Genomic DNA, 18,366 nt, shown 5'->3' with positions numbered 1-18,366 from the left:
ACCGGACTCTGGCAATGTTTGACCTCTGTTTCCTGCTGCTGCGGTTCCGGGGTTTCTTTATGTAGTCAAGAATTGGAACATTAAACATTCAGTGACACAACCGTCGAACGCTGAAGAAAAAGAAGAAGAACATTAAAAAGTGAAATGTGTTATTCGTCTACAACCATTGGTTTATTTAGCATCCTTTAGTAGCCGTCGCTGAGCGGTGCCAGTGATTGGTCCGTGTTTCCTACTGATTTTCAGTAATGGCTTTCCTTGGCATGAAAGCAGAACAAAAGACTCATACCTCTTGTCGCCTTGGATCTCATACTCATGGCCCATTACCTTCTTTGCAAGTGTCTCCTCCCCTCCCCACTCCGAATGTACGCGATATTTTCTCTTTTGCAGAGATATGGGTGGGTGGGGGTTAGGGAGGTTGTTATAGTTCCTTTGATTGTGCGAATCCGCAGGCACCGAACGAGTTATGTTCCAGTCGATGACATATCCTTGAAGAGCAACTGTAGCTCTGGCAACGAACCGTTTACATAGTTGTATGTGGTATTACTATTTGGAATGTACGTTTTTGTTTCAAATGTTAACTAATGTTTTGTTTTGTTTTATTGGGTTTTTTTAGGTGTTTTTTTTTAGAAATGTTAACTAATGTTCTTTTCTTTTCTCTTTTGTCCTCCAGATCGGTCGTGCCCATCGCAGAAGTTCCAACCCCGTGACGTTGTGCGAACAGGATCTGGTAAGTTGCTTACATGGTTGGGTAGCGTTGTAGTTGAAAACTCTTCCTTCAGTCACAAACGGCCAACAATCCATTCAACCACTCACGGAGCTTCAGTCTCACGGCCAATCGGCCAGTCATCTTTCCATTTTAGTGCCATGCGTTTTCCCCAACATTATTTACTAAGTCTGTCCATTTTTTTATGAATGTTTCTTGTCTGTTTGTAAGTTTGAATATACTTTTGTATATATCTTCTTTTGTAACTTTTTCTTGATATCATTATTAGCTTCAACGGATAAGGCCGCTCAAACACAGGGAAAAGGGCCTTACAGATGTTAGTTGGAAATAACATAGTCGAAGTCTTTCCATACGCATTTCACAGACCATGTAGGTTCAAAATAACATAGTCGAAGTCTTTTCATACGCATTTCAGAGACCATGTTGGTTGAAAATAACATAGTCGAAGTCTTTTCATACGCATTTCAGAGACCATGTTGGTTGAAAATAACATAGTCGAAGTCTTTCCATACGCATTTCAGAGACGTGTTTGATTCCTTGACGTGTGGGTTCAGTTTCTGTGTGCGTGCGTGCTCATATTCTCCACTGACACAAAGCTAGAATCCCTTAGGATAGATTTCCCAAGACTCACCCAGAACGTGCCGGTGTGACTCTGTGTTGTAACGGAACAAACAGTCCGCGAAGCCGTAAGCATTACAAATCACGTCACTGCAAAGTAAGTCTCCGAGCAAGTGATTATTTAATCTGTGTACACGGGGGCAACCTAAGGCCCGGGAGGAAAAGAGGAAAACACGACTTGAGCACGCACACCTTCACGCATACTGTCCCACAGGCGACACATTCGGGATTGGGTTGCTCGTGTCCATGTGACAGTGAATCATCCACGTTACCGCGCGACGGCGTGGAGAAACTCAAAACTCTACATAGCATCACACTATTTTGAAACTTGTCTACTCCCGACCGGCTTTCTTTTATTGTTGAGGTTGGCAATATTGAGGCTAATTTGAAGGAAGCAGCCTCTCACAACACCCCCCCCCCCCCCCCCTCTCTCTCTCTCTCCCCCCCCCCCCAAGGCTCTCTTTTATTGCTAAGGTACGCAAGAATGAGGCTAATTTGAAGAAATAAGCCTTCCTCCCTCCCCCTTTTATTGTTGAGGTTGGCAAGATATGGGTTAATTTGCAGAAACGCAATCTTACCAACCCCTAGTCTACCCCAATCGCCACCTGCAGAAGAAGAGGTCATCATCTTCAGGGTTTTCAAGCAGAGGGTTTAAGAGCTTTTTCGTCTTGGTGCGATATTTTTCGTGTGCCTGGTTTGTTTGTCTGCTCGCAAAGTTTTACGTCACTCAGTTACAATATCTGCGTAGATGGGTTCTAACTTGATGTGCTGAATGATAGTAAAGCGTTAGTAGCTCGTTTCGAGAAATTTTGAATAAAAGTGTCGCGTAGAAAGACGTCTTGTTTCCCATCATACTATTTTCATTTCATTTTAATTTTAATTTTATATTCTCTATTTATCCCAATCCCAGTGGAAAGCAAACGTGCAGCATTTAAGGGATACGGAATAGAAGGTTTGTTGCAGGTAGGGGAAAGGCTCCTAATATGGACCGGCTCCTAATATGGACCACCTCCTGTTCTGACAAACTAACGGCGCTAGAGCGCTCAAAACAATTTCATTCGCTTTATTCACCCTCTTTGGATAAGTTGCACATGTCAAAACAGTTGCAGAAACACAAACCTCAAAATCGTTAGGCTTTTTCGCTATTTTTCACTTTTGGCAGCGTTCACTCTAAATTTGCCGCCTAAAACGGACTCGTTTCTGTCCACAGCCAAAGCTTTCATAACACAAAAATGGCTATAATATGAAAGCTAAGACAGTATTTGTTACATTTTAACAGTGTGTACCCCGAGTTTCTACTGCAAACAAAAAATAATAGTCAAAACCTCAAAGTATGTGTGAGTCCCCTAATATGGACCACCTTCAACAAATCGAAGAAAATAAAAACTAAAGGCAATTTTAATTAATTCATTAAGAAGCTTGCTGAAAATAACCTATAACTAGCCCTCGAGATTTGAAAAAAAATGTAACAAATAGTCTTTTTTTTGTGGAAGTTGATAATTTCACTTATTTTCACTCTGTTTTTGATAAGCTTCTTCAGTTTCCTGGTGTGCTTCAAATAATGCTCTCATCAACCCGAAACAGCTAAATCTAAAGCATATTTGAATTAGTCTGACTTGCACATTAAATTGTATCATGTTATTTTGAAGTATAGGGGGCTTTTTACAGTGATTCGTGAAGGCCGCTTCACTGGTCCATATTGGGCGCCCAGGCTCCTAATATGGACCATTTGTGATTTTTTCTGAATTTAATTTTTACTGAAGGTCTATCAAAGCTATTTCACTCTAATTAGGCCTAATGGTTAAACTAAGAGAGAAGGACTACCAACCACAAAATGAAACTTCTTCGCAAGAAAACAAGCTAGTTATCAGCAATAAACAAAAAGTGGTCCATATTAGGGGCCCTTCCCCTACTCATTATTCTCGGCAGCAGTCAGGTTTAAAAGACGTTCAGTCATTCCGTTCACCAAGCTATACCCGATGAGGGGATTAACGCTTTCATTTTTCTCTCCAAAACCCGTCCATCTTGTTGACCTTCGCAAATCCTCTCATCTTGTTAAGTCTCGTGTTGAATCTTTGTGGACATCGGGTCTCGTTTCGTTCGACCTTGACCTTGACTTTGTCGTCTGGAATCCGTCGCTCCATCAGTGGTCTATGATCAGAACGACATTTTTAATGGCTACCATCAGCTGAACATGACCATGTCATCGTAAACTGGACAGGGGAAATTACTCTTTGGACGTCTCGGCAGGATGTAGATTATTACGGATGTGAATTAATAATGAGTTGGTTGGGGTTTTTGGTGGGTTTTTTTTTTTGGGGGGGGGGGGGGGGGGATCGTAAAGTGTCGTTGTTTTGCTTCTCTAGGATCTTTACTGTAAGTTGAGCGTGTGTTTGTTGTTTTTCATGAAGAGGATGGGGAGAGAGAGAGAGAGAGAGAGAGAGAGAGAGAGAGAGAGAGAGAGAGAGAGAGAGAGAGAGAGAGAGAGAGAGAGAGAGAGAGAGAGAGAGAGAGAGAGAGAGAGAGAGAGAGTGCGTGCGTGTGTGTGTGTTCGCGCCAGCGAGAGTCTTTTCTGTCTGTTTGTCTGTGTGTTTGTATGTATGTGTGAGTGTTTTGGTCATTACTTTACTTGGTTAAGGAAAACATGTTGCACTTTATTATTTCTTCGTCAAGACACTGCTGATACGTAATGCATTCACACACACACACACGCACACACACACACACACACACACACACACACACACACACACACACACACACACACACACACACACACACACACACACACACACACGTACAAAAAATTACAACACTCGTCCAAGCCCCATAGCTGACAGTTATAATTGTGCTTTATTCGAGTTGTATTCTAATGCATGCAATTAATTAACACGCATTAACACTAACCCATGATGGGAAAAGTTATATGTCAGATGCTGCACGAAAACATGTGTGTAGAACAGGAAATGTATATGTTTGACAGATTTATGATGAGGCACGCACGCCCAGTCATGTGACCCAGAGAAACAAAAATTGAATTTCACATTTAAAAGAACATGAAAGTCACGATATGCCGAGTAAATGAGGCATTAAGATGCTAGTTATGCCGTTTGTTTGGCAAAAGATGAAAACACTCTTCAATTCAAGGATTATTCGGGAATAGACGATTTTCGGAAATAACACCCGTCGGATTTGTGTGGGTTGTGAAAGAGTGAATACCCTTGCTTTTCCTCGGACAAATAAAATCACACGTGCATACTCCAGTCCACGTGTGTCAGACACACCCCTCGCCAGTGAATGGCCCCTCCAATGTTTGTCCGAGTAAAAATCAAGGGTATTAACTATTTACACTTTCACATCAAACCCGACAGAGTTATGGATGGAATTCGTCTGTTGCTATCTGACTAGAAGTTTACACGCTTGTTGGGGGTCTCGCGTATGACCTCCTGGCTTCTCAACATAAAAGACAACAATCAACAAAACGCGTGTTGTAAGACGACCATCTGAACTCCGTATTAGCCGAGACTACAACTGACCTACTGACATCAATTGAAGCAATTTCACACGAACTTTTTGTTGGAACACTGTTTGGATCATTTACATTATTATGTTCGTCTTTCTTGTAATATTTCAGCTTACTAAATAGCTTAGTTTCTGTCAAAAGTTGACTTTGTCAGTAGTTAAAATGACTTTGCGATGTGCATTGTGTACATGATGCCTGATAACTAACCGGCCATTATTTTCGTTGTGAGCAAAAGTCCTTTTTTTCTGCGATAGAAATTACTCTGTTTCATGTGCGACTCTAATGCCCTTACACCTCCGGGACAACCTGTGTCTGGCCTGTCTGAAAGCACCTCCGCGTGAGGGATTTTGCAGCCAGCGCAGTGAAAATAAAGAGGGAAACATTTTCTCTGCTCGCGCGGCAGCAAGCAGGATGTCTCTGAACTGCTTAATAAAAGACACATCTTTCGTTGAAAATGTTACCTCTCTGATGTCGACAAGACACTACAAGCCACCTTTCCTGTACTGTACAGCATCCGAGGAGTAGAAGATAACTTTTAACGTTACATCTGTCACCTCTCATTATCTGTCTCGGTTCACGCTGACACGTGTGGCTGTTGTGAAGAGAACCGACAAGCAACATCTTTTAGAATGACAAAGTCGTGGGAAGCCGTGTAAGTTTTCACTTGTGACGAGGCCCCAACACGCCAAACAAGTCTAATTAACGCGCATGGAACTTCACGCAGTATTATGAGAGACTATCGCGAGATTTGAGGTCACGTGGTTGTTGCGGAGACGCTGTGACATCGTTAATGTCATCCCTGTGAAATTGGACTAACACGAAGTAGACCACATTGTTAAAGGCTGACATAGTCCTATTTAATTAGTTTAATTACTTCCAGGGCTTTTCCCATCGTTGCGAGGATGTATAAATTAAGCTTCCTGCAAAGTGTTAGGTTTGAAGTCCTTACCAATGACGAGAAATAATTAATTCTTTATTGCATTGTTTAGCAACAGTTCTCCAGGACTTGGGCTATTTTTAGACCCTTGACGTCACTTCGTGACGTTTCGTAAACCAAAGATGGCGTTTGAGACTGTTCTGTTTACATTCGACACTATCAACACCACTTTGCAATACTGAATTAATTTGTTCTGTGTTCGAAAGCTACAGCCAATCGTTATTATATTCCCTTTGGTACAGTTTTATAACATTATTGGCACATGTGAACAATATGAATTAATTAATGAACGCTACGAATATGGCAGCCTTTAATGTCAGAACTGTTAAGTTTGAATGAAATGGATTAGATCAACAGATTAAACAAAAATACCCTTTTCACTTTCTACTCTTAGTGCTACTTGTACATCTCTAAAACGTTGAGGTCGGAAGTTCATAAAAAACTTCTTTTTTTTTTGGGGGGGGGGGTGTAGTTAATTAAATGAATGTATTTATTCTGGTATTCAGCTCTTCGCGTTATTACCCTAGAAAATGTTCCCCCAATCCTTGCAAATCGTCAACGGTCGGCGGCAACAAGCAGGATGTTTGTCGAGTGGCCATTAAATACCTTTTTTGAGCTGTTTCCACAGATCCCTTGCAGAACCGCTTTTTAATGTCAAACCCCAGGGCAGAATCTTTTTTTTTCCATTTTTTTCTCAACATGATTTTATTTCTTTTTGGTACATATATAACATGACAACAACATCAGACATCAACATCAAATAGCATCAGACAGAATCTTATTAAGTAAAACACTCACGCTAAAGTGCACTCGAAAATGCTCAACAAGCATGACAATTGATAGCTCATTGACAACACTTTATTTGGACACAATTGTTTAGCCTTGATTTATACATTGATGTTTTCATCGCATAAAGTAGATCCCAAACAGATAGAACACATTTTGTGTTTAACAGTTGATTTGTTGTAACTCCTTAAAGTGCCTAATGTACTTAAAGAGCATGAACTTATCTAACGGAACAACAGGTTTCCAACGGCATAAAGGTTAAACATCGCGTACTATCTTTTTTAATTTATAAATGTTTTTCAAGCAGCAGGTTCCTTGAATGAATGTGGAACAGAATTCATATCTGCGACAAAGAACATCCGTTGGTTAAGCTGCTGTCAAAAACAATGAGTTATAAAGCTGTGAAGAAGAGTTAAGTTATCAAGGACACATCAACGTACAAGGTTGTCGTCACCAAGACTGAGACTGGTCTCAAAAACCGGGAAATCTTTAGATGATGCAGTTGTTTTTTATTTCAAACCCTCGAAGTATTCTCCCTTAGCGGCTACACACAGTTTAAGTCGTTGGACCCAGTCAAGAAATGACCGTTTGAAGTCGTTTTTTGGCACCTGGTTCAGACACTGGAAAACAGCCGATCCGAGGGCTGATCGACTGTCAAATCGACGCCCAGCCAATTGTCTTTTCAGATGAGGAAACAAAAAAAAGTCACAGGGTGCAAGATCAGGAGAGTAGGGAGGATGTGGCAAAGTTTCAAAGTTTTCTTCCTCCAGGTACTCTTTCACCACCTTGGATTTGTGAGCAGGTGCGTTATCATGAAGTAATTTGATCCCTTTCAATCCTGTAGTTGGTCTGGCTCTCTTGTAGTAACGAACGATGCCAGCAAGAACTTTTTCCTTGTAGTACACCCCAGTGATGCTTCTGCGTTTTTCGCGTGGTTTTGAAAAATGACGCCCTTTGTGTTATAAAATATTGTGTATAAAACCTTCTTGCCGGAGCGACTTTTTCGCACGATCCGAGGGGCATTGGCAACTTTTTTTTATCCATGCTTTGTTTTGAGCTTTTCTTTTTGGCTCAAAGAAGTACACCCAAGTTTCGTCTCCAGTCACGATCTCATCCAAGCGTTTTTGATCACATCCGTCGTATATCTTGAGTAGCCGTTAGGCAAACGTAACCCTACACCTCTTGTTCTCTTCAGTGAGGAAATGTGGTACCCATCGCGCGCACACCTTTGTGTATCCAAGTTTGTGTTTTAAAACTCTCAAGACAGACGACGACGAAATGTCCTGTGTTTCGGCGATAAAATGACTGCTCACTCGGGGATCTTCATCAACTAACCGTTGCACATGGGACACCATTTTATTGTCGGTTACAGGTGGTTTCTTCACTTTTCCCCTTGCATCTTCCACAGACGTTTTCCCTGTTGAGAAATGCTTTGCCCACCGAAAAACTGTCGCGCGAGATGGTGCTGTGCCTGAGCTTACAGTTCTCAGCTCTTCAAGTATGTCACCGGCCGTTTTACCAAGTGCAGTTCTTATTTTGATGTAGGATCGAAAATCCTTCTCTGAAAATGTGCTTTTTGCCGCCATTTTTTAGGCCAGTGTCTCTCGCTTACATGACTAAATACACTGTATCTTTACGAAAACACAACGGATCACAAAGAAATTATGCACAATAATACGTTGTGTACCAATCTTGATAATGACGTCATTTGTTATAAATGTCGTCATTTGATTCTGTGCAAAAAAGACCAGTCTCAGTCTTGCTGACGACAACCTTGTAGTTGAGATAAAGGTGTCATTTAAAGTTCAGTTAATGAAAAACACTGACACCTGTTGCTATTTGCAGCACGTGAGAATAGGTCAGAGTTTAAGAAATGGGAAAGGGAGTGTGTGTAACTTGTCTCGTTTCTTTTGGATGACAGTATCAACGACACAATGTGCGAGGACAAAAAGAACATACGAAGAGACACAAAAAATGGTGTGGAAGTGAGATTTATAGGCCCAGTCCTTTCGTGAAAACACTTCTGCTCTCTCGTGGCCGTTTAAGAAATGAATTCATAGGGAAGAAATTCCACTGTGCACAAAAAGCAGGCTGTTGAGTTATGGTGTGTGTCCAAGTGGAGGGATGGCTTACCCCGTGTAACAGCCTGGCCACGTCTGAGATCCTTGACACGGGGTGGAATGTGCCTTTAAATTATGCCTGTGTGTGTGTGTGTGTGTGTGTGTGTGTGTGTGTGTGTGTGTGTGTGTGTGCGTGCGTGTGTACGTGTGTGTGTGTGTGTGTGCGCGCGCGTGCGTGCGTGCGTGCGCGTGCGTACGTATGTTCGTGCGTGCGTACGTATGTGTGTGCGTTCACGTGTGTGTGTGTGTTCGTGCGTGTGCCTGTCTGTCTGTCGGTCCGTCCGTCCGTCTGTCTGTGCTTCTGCCTGTCCATCACCAGTCTGTCCGTGTGTGCACGTGTCTCGGCCTGAACGAACGTCTCAGAACGGGGAAGGAAGGCAAGCTGTGACAAAGAAAGACGAAGCAGGAAAGTGGCTGTCACAGGAGGAAAGAAATGACAAAGGCTAATTATAATTACGACTGCCAAGATGGAATCCATCTGCGGGCGAGGAGGTTGAAAACACCAGGCAAAATGGACGTTGATGGATGTCCATGGTGACACCTGCAGTCTCGACTGAGATGTTTTCTGTGACATTGAGAATGTAGTCTTGGATACATTTGTCCTGCTTTTCTGTTGCAACCGTTTCGTTTGTTATGGGGGCGAGGACGCCCCCATTCTATACGGATAGTTTCGAGGTTGACCATGGGCAGCGCCATTTTGTTGTGAAATACGTCATCAGTTTGTGTACACAGGAAGTTGTGACATCCGTCACCCTATGGGAGGGGTGACGTCAAAATTGTTCATCTGTAGAAAGTTGTGAAATCCGTCACCCTATGGGAGGGGTGACGTCAAAATTGGTCATCACAGAGTTTGTGTAACACAGGAAGTTGTGAAATACGTCACCCTATGGGAGGGGTGACGTCAAAATTGTTCAACAAAAACATGATATGTCGCATTGTGCAGGGTCAACTGCAACAAACTCAAACCGAGCCATTCATACCTAGCTGTATTTGAGTGACTTATATACCCGACATTTTTATTTCTTATTTTTAGCACAGGTGTAGGAAAAATCATGAACCAAAATGTTATTTATTTTCTAATTTAACATTTTTTTTACAAATATGACCATGGTCTTTTAAACATACAGTGACATTAAACATTGTTATGTTAAAAAAAAGAAAAAAGAAAAAAAGCTTTTGTGCACAAATCAGAAAATACATTGTACATTTTACCTACAGGCCAAACCGTGAGTGTCTGTGGCAAAGCCCGACCCAGGAAATTGCACTGATTTTATATTTAGATTAGAGGGAAATTGTCAAGAACAGGCGCTTGCATTTGGATGTGTCCAATGATAGTAGGTTTGGTTGTGATCAATCACAATAATGTAGGAATAAAAATGTATGACAGTTTAGTATGATGACATGTAATTCACATATGCTGAAATATGATATTATACATCATGTAATATTATTATGGCTGTTGCCATGACCATGAAACCCAACAAAGGTTTAATGTAATGTAATTCAAAATACCAAAACCGAGCACCTATTAATCTCGTCTTTGCGCGTGAAGATTGAGGCCGTCTGCCAGTAGCGGTTAGGTCATACAGTGGAACCCCTCTCTAGCGACCTTTAAAATGTTGACAAAAATCGGTCCTTGTGGAGGGGGGTCCTTACAGAGGGAGGGGGGCGGAGTCAGGGGGCCACAAAGACAGTCAGATTTAAAAAAAAAAACAACAACAGAGAAGTTTGAGTTGCTGACGACCGTTCTCTCTGAAAGCAAACTGCTTCGATTTCATGTTTGTCCTTGGTGTCCACCAGTTCTGGTGCATGTACTACCCTGGCCAAGTTTCCTCTCAAGACATCAAAGAGACCGCCCCAGTATACTCTACAGCCTCTGAGCGAACCACCTCTCATAGCTAAAACTGGGTCAATGACCCCTGGGAAGAAGGTCAGTGTCTATAAAATTTTACTCCTAGGCTTGCGGCCAGGGGGGGGGGGGGGAGTATACCGGTACCATTTGAGAATCAGACCAAATGAGAATTGAACCATTTGAGAACATCCTTTTTTTTCAATCACTACATCGAAGGCCTGCGGCCCGGGGTTCACATGGGTTGGTTTGTTTGTTTGTTTCAAACCCACACCCATATACACACATTTCCCATTTAAACCATTTGTCGGCCCCCTGTCGATATTTATCGACTAAGTTCCTTGTTTTAATTGCCTTATGTTTTACCTTGGAAAGAAGAACAAGTGCTCGGGGGTGGCTTGGGTAACGGGGGGGGGGGGGGGGGGGGGGGGAAGGGGCAGGATATGCAAACAGACAGACAGATTGGAACATCTACATAAAGCTACAGGCGCATTGCATATCGTGCATCTAACATACGGCCCCCACTCTTACTTCTAGTTCTACACTCCCCCCTCCCCCAAACGCAGGTCACACATAACACAGTTTGTGCATTATTTCTGAAAGGCGTTTTACATGTGGTGCAAAATTTGACATATTTATGGGGACCACCCAACTCACATCCCGAATGACAAAATGCACTCATGCTTTTCAGTGAAAAGGTTTGTCGCCTCTCGCATTTCTACTTCACAAACAGCTGCTCATGTCAACTTCAAACAAGCTTAGAGGAGTACAATTAAATATCCACATAAAAATAGAAACAAGGCAGGCCAAAGGACTAGTTACCTTGACACACACAGACATACACACACACACACACACACACACACACACACACACACACACACACACACACACACACAGTATGTTGGGTATTAGTTAAAGATAACACAAAATGCATAGTAGTGAAAATAGGTGTAAACGAAAAAGAAAAAACCACTTTTCACCCCATCCTGGAAGTTCACCTCAAAAGAAGTTTTATGCGGGAGCGTTTACTCTACCCAGAGACACTGTCTCTGCTCTTACTTTATTGTCCCTTAATTATTGACGGGTAAGTCAGTAAGACAGGCGTGTAAAGACAGCAATCTGGCATGAATGGAATTTGCTCAATACTAGTTGAGAGCAAAATTAATCACATTAGATCACTTTTGCAGGTAATTAATCAAAATACATAGAGAACTTTATAGGCTATCTCGACTGTGAACTTCGGATGTCAGTCGGTTACACTTCATTTAATTTATCACAGAATCTTTTCAGACAGGTCTCTGACGTTGTTTACGGTCATAATTTCCTCCACCGCTCCGGGTGTTATTGAATTATATTGTATTTTTATTCCGCAATGCTTGCCGAGATTGGCTCGTAAAGATGGCGGGTCGTCTGCTACCACGTGACTGGAATGACGGGTGGACTGATCGGGGTGGCTGACAAAGGGGTGGGCAGACAGTGGGGCGGGTACTTAGTTGTTTTGTCTGTCTTCTGCCTGCGTGTGAGAGGAAAAGAGATGATGGGATGATGTGGGAGGCTGGAGGAGAAAAGAAATGAAATTGGGGGAAGTGGAGGGGGGGGGGGGAGTTGGGGAGAGGGATGGCTGGTGGGTAAGGTTGTTTTTGATGATGGGATCCAATGGAGCAGGGATGTGTCTACTGTTTTCTTCGTCAGTATCCCGCTTTCGTTCTCTTTCTCTGTATCTCTCTGTCTGTCTGTCTCTGTCTCTGTCTCTCTCTCTGTCTCTGTCTCTCTCTGTCTCTCTCTCTGTCTGTCTCTCTGTCTCTCTCTGTCTCTCTCTGTCTCTCTCTGTCTCTCTCTCTCTCTCTCTCTCTCTCTTTCTCTCTCTCTCTCTCTCTCTCTCTGTTTGTGTTAGCTTGGCCACTCTCCATAATATACCAAGGACAGGCAAGTTGTATTTTTGGATTGGAAGAAGTAGTTGCATATACATCAATTCGATGTCTAGTTTGACAAATGCCAAGACGAAGATCTGAAAATATCTTAAATGGAATCGGCAACCGATCCGACCTCGCATTTTGTGTGTGTGTGTGTGTGTGTGTGTGTGTGTGTGTGTGTGTGTGTGTGTGTGTGTGTGTGTGTGTGTGTGTGTGTGTTGTGTGTGTGTGTGTGTGTGTGTGCTTTGCATGTTTTTCCTGATTAATAATGTTTGTACCGCACGGCTATACTGAGTGATTCAAGGATTTGAACTTGTAAAGAAACAGCGCGGACCCGACCCGGGACGTGCAGATGCGATGAGATCGTCTTGCAGGTCATCCCTTGGCGTGGCTTCACCCGATAAGACTGTGCCAGCAGGCAAGTGCTGGCCCTTGCTCCATCGTCACTGTCCTCGCTCATCTTATCTCCTCCGCCACCGATGCCCTGCACCACAGTATCTGGGCGAGGGGGGGGGGGGGGGGGGACTGGGGCGAAGAAAAAAAGCGGTCGAGGATTTCAGTGTGAATTGAGGGGAATGTTGGACCTAAGGTGATAGAGACGTGGGATGAGGTGCACGAAGCGAAACTGGGCGCCACCCATAATACAAACAAACAAACCAAACGCGGTCGATTATGTCAGTGTGAAGTGAGGGCAATGTTGGACCTAAGGCGATAGAGACGTAGGCTGAGGTGTACGAAACCAAACTGGGTGCCACCCAAATGGTTGGTACTCAACCACGGGGTCGGCCGAATTTGTGGAATTGAGATTCGTTGTGATTTCAACCAATCACACCCCGCGGCTTGTACCCACCCAGTTGGGTGGCACCCAGTTGCGCTTCGTTCACTTTAGCCCTGGGGTAGACATGGCACATATTGTTTTGTAGCTGTATTTTATGGCCTTTGTGTTTGGGCCAGTTCGTGTCATTTTGTGAGGGATATTTTGGACAAGCTGCAAACTTTGGTTACATATCAACAAGTATTTGTATTTGATTGCTGTATTGTTAGCTTTCTGAAGAAAAAAACTTAATTATTAGATATTATGCCAGCTAATTTTGCACAAAGTCATTCCCCCAACAAACATATTTTGGTCTTCAGTACCATTGACGAACTACTTTGACGTAAAGAAATATAGGTAGGCTATCCCAGAAAAACATCCTGTAATCATAAAAAAAGTATTACGGACGCTCACTATCACCTTAACATGGGTGGGGGTTGTAAGAATCAGGAAGCCAAAACATCAGAACAGCTCGACAGCAGCGGGTAAATATTGATCATATATATGGCTCCTTGGCTCTTAAAACTGATTCCACCTTGGTATGTCGTTCGTGTGAAGATCTCTACATGCACTGGACGCTGAAGGTTCACGCTTCTCTGCAAGCAGCTTATCAGAAATATTGGATTGTCAACATACATGCATGTGCCATTGATAAAAGCTAGCGGAAAGCAACCGAATGAAGAGAAAACGGAAAGAAAAGAAAAAGGATAATACGAAAAATGAGACCTGGAAGAAGTCTTACCAACTACGCGTGCAGACACGAAATTTGTCACATACACACACGCACGCACGCACCCTCACACACACGCACACACACACACACACACACACACACACACACACACACGCTCACAACACACACATACACACACACACACACACACACACACACACACACACACACACACACACACACACACACACACACACACGCATGCATACGCACTGCATGGATGCCAACTGACGCTCCATGGCAGTCGAGCCTTCTGGGTGCGAAAGAACGATGTCATGAGTGCAGGATTTATCTCAAGATAAATATTGTCCTCTCCATATCTGTGTGTGCACTCGTGTCGAAGATACAGGCTCCCACAGCCAGGAAATGAGTCATGTCCGAAAATAGCACTCATTTGTCTGCAGGCATTATATGTTGTCAGTGTTTTAAAGCCGTTGTTGGGAGTATATTATGATAAATTGTAAAATAAAATGGTAAAACGCTGTTTGTAAAAACAATTACAGTGTTTCGTGCACTTAGTAACATTCATAAACAAACATCTGGAGAAACTCTGTTGGCTGGTTGGCCTCAAAATGTTCCATGTTTTGTTTTTTTTGTTTCTCATTTTCGCGTGCGTGTATTTGGGTGTATATATGTGTGTGTGTGGAAGGGGGAGGGGAGGGGTATGGCGGGGTTGGTTGATCTGCCTATCTCGTCGAAGCATCATAGCTTTTTCTCTAACTTTCTTTGGTTCAGAACAAGATTTTTGTTAAATGTTTTTTTCCCTTTTATAGTCTGACCCTTTGCTTTCATCTCCTTACTTCAGTGTCAACAATAATTCACACATAGGCTATTTGACTAATGTGTCTGGGTGTAAGTGACAGTGCTAGAGACAAGTGTTAATTATGTTCCTCATCCTGTTCCTTGAAATGGTAGCACGAGCACGTTCTTGAAATCCTCAACAAAAATAATGACGTTGCCGTCGCATGCAGGAACGTCACTCCAAGACGTATGACACCATCGTGTAACATTAGGCCAAGACATGGACCCATTTGCATGGAATGGCGTCAACATGAGTGCAAGCAAGCAACCATGAATGACTTACATGCAGGGACAAGCACGAGGTTGTTGCGACACGAATGACCAGTGTTGTGATGAGTTGACACGATGGAAAGACGGAACAGCAGCTTTTATTCCGAAACTGACGAATTTATGTGCACACCTCTGTGCTATGCAGGAACTTCTTCTTCTCTTCTTGGCGTTCGCAGAGGTTACACGATCAATCCAGCACTGGTGATAAATGTTGTCGTTTTCTCCAACTCCTGTCGACTGCCGTATAGTTTGGTCTGCAAGGGAATTGGTGACGGCCACACTTCTTTTCGTTCCTCATCCAGTAAGGGACATCGCTGTAAGATGTGTTCCGCTGTTTGGTCTTCTTGACCGCAGGCACAGGTTGGTGATGGCGCCAGCTTGAACTTTCGGTTCATGTGAGCATTGAGCCTGTTGTGGCCAGTACGCAGCCTGATGAGGTTGACTTGCTGCTCTCTGGACATTGTGTGGTAGTCATCTCTGTTTGTCCTTGGCCTCATCAATGCCTTGATGATTGTCTTCTGCTCACTAAAGCTGACACTGTTTTCAGGTTGGTCTTCCACGGCTCCTTCTTTCGCCAGCTCATCTGCCCTTTCATTTCCTGGTATCCCACAGTGTGCTGGTATCCACTGGAGGACAACTCTTCTGGTTTGTCTGACCAGCTGTAATGCTTTGGCCAGCTGTGGGAGTTTGTCGTTCTCTAGGGCCTGAAGGACTGAAAGGGCGTCCGAGAGGAAGACAACTTGGTAGCAAGGGTCTGCGGAGTCCTGAACCAAGGAGGCGGCCTGCATGAGAGCTTCTGCTTCTGCTTTATAGTTTGCTATGCAGGAACAGATAATGTCCCCTATTCGGTCATCATTGCACTAGTCTTGGCATTATTGGCCTATTCTGGACATCATTGTCCTATTCTGGACATCATTGTCCTATTCTGGGCATTATTGTCCTATTCTGGACACCGCTGTCCAATTCGGGTCGTTCTCCAGACAGACACATACGTACAACATACGCACACATACAGAGAGAGTGTGAGAGAGAGAGAGAGAGAGAGAGAGAGAGAGAGAGAGAGAGAGAGACAGAGAGAGAGAGAGAGAGAGAGAGAGAGAGAGAGAGATATTCTTCAGACCAGTTTGCTCATTGGGCTTGACCCAAGCAGAACAAATGAGGCCATAAGCAAAATATACACACACACGGCTAATGTTACGAGCCACTGCAGAACAGCAGCAGATGTCCAACCGTGTTAATCACAGCTCGTCACTCTCACTCTAATAACTTGTTTGACGTACTTGCACCTCCGACAGATTACCGCAACCGTTTTATGGTGCACGAGCTGTCCGGATTATTTTGGGCGTTTCATGGTGCACCAGCCAGACTAATTTGGAAAACGAGACTCAACGCATGTAACTGTCATTGCAGGTGACAACGCCGGACGGGTGTCTCTTGACGATGTGCATAACAGTAAATCTTCTAGACCAAGGTTGTTGGTCTTTTCTTTCCGAATTCTCTCACAAAGTCTTAGCCGCAAGAGTTTATTGTGACAGCGTGATAAACTGGGCACTGAAGATGTCTTGCTGTATACAGAATGCCGTGAACACATACCGAGGTCTGACATTTCATGTCAGGCCTGGTGGGGTGGGTGGGGGTAAGGGGGGGGGGTATAAACAAATGACCAGAAAATGCATGGTTTCCAATTACGGAGCCATGAACACACCATCCACGTCTCTAAAGCAGTAGTTTATTCAATATATCAATAATTATATTCAAGATAGACCCATGGGTCAAGCACGTCTCTAAAGCAGCAGTTTATTCAAGATATTCAAGATAGACCAATGGGTCATGCACGTCTCTAAAGCAGTAGTTTATTCAAGATACCAAGATATTCAAGATAGACCAATGGGTCCTAAGAGGACGTAACACTCAAAGAGTCAGTTTATTCATAGTAGAATTATGCGGGAAAATGATGCGCAATGCTGTATTTTGCAATATTGTTTCATCTGAGTCTTGAGCGTACCTAACCTTGGGGCAAGAAGCGTGGCAACTTATGGCTAGTTCTCTCACACGCTCAGCCCATGAGTTGATTTTGAAAGCGGCCACGAAGACATCTCGCGAAGTCTGACACGCGAAATTGGATCCAGAAAACAATATCTGAAAGTTGATGTGACATAACAAGAATAGTCCTGACTATAATGCCCAGAAAAGTCTCTCTATTTCCTCAGCCTGTCTGTCTCTCTTTCACCCCCCCCCCCCCCTCTCTCCCTCTCTCTCTCTGTGACCTTTTGCCCTGCCCAAATCTCGTCCCCTCCCCCGAGAGAAACCAAGACGAAGAAAATGAAAACATTTCCATTTGGGCAAGTCCACATTCGTCCTTATCTATGACCTCATATCCGGTACATGGTCCAGCATCCAGACACCGAGTGGCCAGCGATTGTCTTTAGTATGAATAATTATGAGTTGAGAGTTTATGATGGACAGAAGTGACAACGGGTGTGAGTTATTGCACTGAGATTGATTCACAGGCCTGGTCGAAGAAACGTGACCTGGAGCTCAGAAAATAATAATAATAATAATAATATAATAAAGTGTATTTATATTGCGCCTATCCCTTACAAAAAACAAAAATATTTGGCTCTAAGCGCATTACAACATGTGAAGGACTTGGTACAATCAAGTCTGACAAATACAACAGCACAATATACAGTCGGTCTCTTAGGTAAAAGCAGCTTCGACAGTTAAACACTTCTACTAAAAGATCCTCTAACAATTTACAAACATAGTTAAAGAACATCGAGTTAATAGGAATTTAAAAAAAAAGGTTCTTATAATAAAACTATCTAGCGAATGTCTTTGTCAGAGAGGTCAGTGGTAAGAAGGGGAAACGGAGATGACTCCTGTGTAAGAACTAATGCAGGAAATTACTGAAGAGTTATGCAGTCTTGGTCGCTGCTCGCCGTTGGCTTTATTGATTCTAGCGTTTTTCAGGCGTTTGTGTACCGCTCGAAATCTGCCCCTCAGATTTGTCATAGGAATGGGAATACAGATTAACTGAATGGTTCAAATTCACTTTAAGAGTCTTGTTTTCCATGCACGAGCGCGTCGTTTTTTTCGTTCTGTATTTTATTTCCCCCGTAACATGTAAGCTTTAAGCTCAGCTGGTATGCATTGTGTCGTCTTTGTAGCTGCGGCTAGCAGTGTGTATGAAAATAATGAGCGTGTGATGTGTCTCCGATTGTCATTATTTGCGTTGGGAAGATGACAACACCCAGCTCTACTGATGTCGACAC

At 43.2% G+C, this 18,366-nt stretch overlaps 1 long non-coding RNA gene across 1 annotated transcript in view; it reads left to right on the top strand.

Moving 5' to 3' along the window:
- The first annotated feature begins 668 nt into the window (after nt 1-668).
- The window catches only part of LOC138959987 (uncharacterized), a 44,822-nt gene continuing 27,124 nt past the window's right edge, over nt 669-18,366 (top strand). The window contains exon 1 of the long non-coding RNA XR_011453857.1: nt 669-727. This is a non-coding gene — a long non-coding RNA (uncharacterized lncRNA). The remainder of the gene's footprint in view (nt 728-18,366) is intronic.

Source organism: Littorina saxatilis, linkage group LG2, assembly GCF_037325665.1.
Source record: "Littorina saxatilis isolate snail1 linkage group LG2, US_GU_Lsax_2.0, whole genome shotgun sequence".
Lineage (NCBI taxonomy): Eukaryota > Metazoa > Mollusca > Gastropoda > Littorinimorpha > Littorinidae > Littorina > Littorina saxatilis.
Note: the sequence above shows the minus strand (reverse complement) of the source record. Positions and strands in the feature narration are given on the sequence as shown.